Source organism: Coenobita brevimanus, chromosome 62 (genome assembly GCF_032717465.1).
Source record: "Coenobita brevimanus isolate Jiangsu-jjx chromosome 62, ASM3271746v2, whole genome shotgun sequence".
Classification (NCBI taxonomy): Eukaryota; Metazoa; Arthropoda; class Malacostraca; order Decapoda; family Coenobitidae; genus Coenobita; species Coenobita brevimanus.
Genome location: NC_137015.1, coordinates 29,609,351 through 29,613,815, shown reverse-complemented (window position 1 = coordinate 29,613,815; position 4,465 = coordinate 29,609,351).

Here is a 4,465-nt window from a genome sequence, read left to right as displayed (position 1 = left end):
GTATAACACTCTGGTCAGTAAATATGTGATAGCAAGATTATAAAGTGGAAACGGGTGTAATGTTAGCATGAATAAAACGTATAAGTTGAAAAATAGTGTAAGTTGTAATAATTGATGTCATGAGTACACCCACTGTGTAAATCTGCGAAAATATGACGCTCAGTATAACACTCTGGTCAGTAAATATGTGATAGCAAGAATATAAAGTGGAAACGGGTGTAATGTTAGCATGAATAAAACGTATAAGTTGAACAATAGTGTAAGTTGTAATAATTGATGTCACGAGTACACCCACATTCTGGTCAGTAAGTATGTGATAGGAATTATATAAAGTGGAATTTGTTGTAATTTTAGTAGTAAGGTATTTTTTAAGTTGAATACTAGTGTAAGATGAAACAAATGATATCGCGATAACACTCCCTGTGTAAGTACGCGCTAATATGACGCTCAGTTGCATCGTAAGTTCTGAAATTATGTGATATCAATTATATCAAGTGTAAACATGTGCAATGTTAGTGGAGAATTATTATATAAGTACAAAAATAGGTTGTAAGTTGAAATAGTAGTCATAGCGACTTCACCGTGTGTGTTATTATGCGCTATTATTACGCTATATATTTACGTAAGGCCTGAAATTATCTCAAAACAGTTCTATAAAGTTGAAAAGTGTATAATGTTATTAGAAAAGTATTATGTAAGTAGAAAAAACACAATACGAGTTGAAACAACAGTCACAGCGAGTTCACTCACTACGTAAATAAGCGCTAACATTACGCTAAATGTTATCAAAAGGCCTGTGAATACGTAAAAACAGTTCAATAAAATGTAAAATGGTATAATGTTATTGTAGAAGTATTATGTAAGTAAAAAAAATGATATGTATCATGATTTTCGAATGTTAGCGATTCATCGTGACCAAGTTGCCCGATTTTGCTCGTTTCGCACGATGGTACAATGCTTATTTCTGCTCTATTTTTGTATAAAATCCAATATACTCTTTTATGACATGTTTTTATGTTTGTAATAAATACATATCTACTTACTTTCATTGGTTTCCCAGACTTATAATACCATAGAAAACGTTAGAGGCTCAGACCGCCTATGGAGAACACGGGGCCAGGTGGGACCAAGGCATACCTGTTTAGGGTAATTATGGACCTCGGGGAACAATTATTTTGTCACTGACCATTGTTTCTGACCAAAAGCGAAAGTTTTAGCAAAAAAAAAAAGGGTCGAAAAATGGTCGGAATTGGGGGGTACCAGTGGTGAAAAAGTGGTCGGGACGGGGCGGGTTAATGGTTGTCTTGGAGTTAAAAATTATTTTCGATATTCCTATATGCGATGGATGTCCAAATATGTCTGAATGACTGGAAAACTCTGCCAAAGTAAGCAAAGGTACTGTACAAATAGGTTAGGTATAGGTTAGAGGTTGGGTATTAGTAGGGTCTGGGTATAGTAAGGGGGGTATTGTTCATTATCCGGATGTTGCCACTACCTGGACATGCCTTTGGCTCTATTACTTCGGGTAATTGAGGGATTACTGTATTTGTGAATTTTGGTGAGGAGGAGGTAAGTGATGTTATAGTACAAATATCAGACAATAATCTGTTTAGGAAGGGTAGCCATCAAATAAAAGGAAATTTACTTACGGTATGTGTGTACATGAAGGGTTTCAGTATATTAATCACTTCCACTCTGTTGAATATTTATGGGTATGAGTGGAAATAGAAAATGCCAAAATATAACCTAGATTAATATCCTGGAGAAACTCAGTTCATGAAAGGAATAACAATACACCTAGACATTATCCAAAAAGCTGCATTAACAGACAGCAGCCATTTAATTAACCTATACCTGGCAGGCTGGCAACCACACACTCTCAGACATCAACTGGAAGGGTATATCACGCAAAGTTGTCGGCCTGGCATGTCAACAACCCTGACACAGACAGAGGGCTGGTACTACAATCCCAGACAGATCATCTTTTCATACTGAACAATCTAGACCAACATACCCATATCCCACACCTAGCCCTCTTCTTCCCATCATCCCCAGACATCATCTTCTGCTCCCCAAACCTCGCCCCCACTATATCCTGGAGAGTGGTCAAAACCCTAGGATCTGATCATCTCCCAGTCATCATCACTACCAAAACCAGAATCACCCCAGCTGGCCACAAACACACATACACTAGTTACACGAGAGCCAACTGGGAGGCCTTTGTAACTGAAACAAAACAACATTTCGAAACACTAAACAGTACACCCATCACAAACATCAACACTGCTGTGCACACTTTCAATACAGTTATACAAAATGCAGACAAAAGACACATCCCTAGAGGCAACAGAAAGAAACACAACCCCAACTTCACACCAGAAATTCAAGGCCTCATCAGACAACAGGACACACTGCGACACTCCCCAACACCCCGTACACAAGACACCGTACAACAAATACAAGAACCCAACACTCAAATAAACAATAAAATATCAGAGCATCAAACACTAAACTGGAAAAATTACCTCCAAACACTTGACGACAAAACAAACATCAGCAAACTCTACAAAACACTAAACAGCACCACACTTTCCAACAGCAACACTACACAATCACACACTGCCATCACAACAACAGACACCATATCCTCAAACAAACAACAATCAAACATTCTCATTAATCACTTCACAAGTCAGCCATCTAAACCCCCATCCCGAAGACTGACATCATCCAACGTAAGAGACAGTTCCCCTCAGACCTATACTACGCACCTTTCTCTTACAACCAGACGAAGCACATCATTAACAACCGACTCGAATTCTTCCCGCTCCTTCTGGCATCTTGCCAAAAATCTTTCTAACAACTTTACCTCATCATCCTTCCCTCCTCTTTTCTACTCTGATGATTCTGTAGCTATTTCTTCTACTGATAAAGCAGATCTCTTCGCACAGACTTTCTCCTCCAATTCTACCTTAGACGATTCCGGTGCTGTTCCTCCATCACTTCCCCCCTCTGACTTCCTCATGGCTGACATTAAAATTTCTTCAGTTGATGTATTTTCTGCCATCACTGGCCTCAGTACTAACAAGGCATATGGGCCTGATGGGGTCCCTCCTGTTGTTCTCAAGAACTGTGCTTCTGTGCTTACACCCTGCCTAGGCAAACTCTTTCGCCTTTGTCTATCAACTTGTACCTTTCCTTCTTGCTGGAAGTTTGCTGTCATTCAGCCAGTCCCAAAGAAGGGTGACCACTCCCAACCCTCCAACTATCGTCCAATTGCTTTAACGTCCTGTATTTCAAAAGTTTTCGAGTCAATTCTTAATAGAAAAATTTTAAGGCATCTTTCCTATCACAACCTTCTTTCCGATCGTCAGTATGGGTTCCGTCAGGGACGCTCCACTGGCGATCTTCTCACCTACCTTTCAGACTCCTGGTCATCCTCCTTTCGGGACTTTGGCGAAAGCTTTGCCATTGCACTTGACATCTCAAAGGCTTTCGATCGAGTCTGGCATAAATCTTTAATTTCCAAACTGCCCTCCTACGGTTTCTGTCCTTCTATCTGTGCCTTCATCGCTAGCTTCCTTTCTGGTCGTTCTATAGCCGCTGTTGTAGACGGCCATCGTTCTTCTCCTAGATCTATCAACAGTGGTGTTCCTCAGGGCTCTGTCCTATCACCAACTCTCTTCCTTTTATTCATCAATGATCTTCTAAGCTGTACATCTAACCTTATCCACTCATACGCTGATGACTCCACCCTTCACCTTTCCATTCGGTTCCCGCAACGCCCATCTCAACAGTTACTTCAACAAGCAAGGGATGAGGCTGTGGCTCACCTAATGTCTGATTTGGCTCGTATCTCTGACTGGGGTAAAAATAATATGGTTGTCTTTAATGCATCTAAGACTCAGTTCTTACACCTATCAACCCGACAAAATCTTCCACAGGTATACCCACTAATGTTTAATAATATTCAGCTTAATCCTGCATCATCCTTGAACATGCTTGGGGTTTCATTTACTCGGGACTTATCTTGGAATGATCATATTACATCTCTTGTAAAATCTGCTTCCAAGAGATTGGGTGTGCTAGGCCGACTCCGCTCTTTCTTTACTCCTGCACAATTGTTGACTCTATACAGGGGTTTTATCCGCCCCTGTGTGGAGTACAACTCTCATGTGTGGGGAGGCTCCCCACATACAGCTCTTCTCAATAGGGTGGAGTCAAAGGCTTTTCGTCTCATTAACTCTCCTCCTCTTACTGACTCCCTTCAACCTCTGTCTCTTCGCCGCACTGTTGCATCTTTATCTCTTTTCTATCGCTACTTTAATGGTCACTGCTCCTCTGAACTGTCTGCTTGCATTCCTCCACCTCTACGACGGGCGCGTAGCACCCGTCTGGCAGCAAACTCTCATCCTTTTTCTGTCCAACTCTCTAATGCAAGAGTTAACCGTTACTCTCAGTCTTT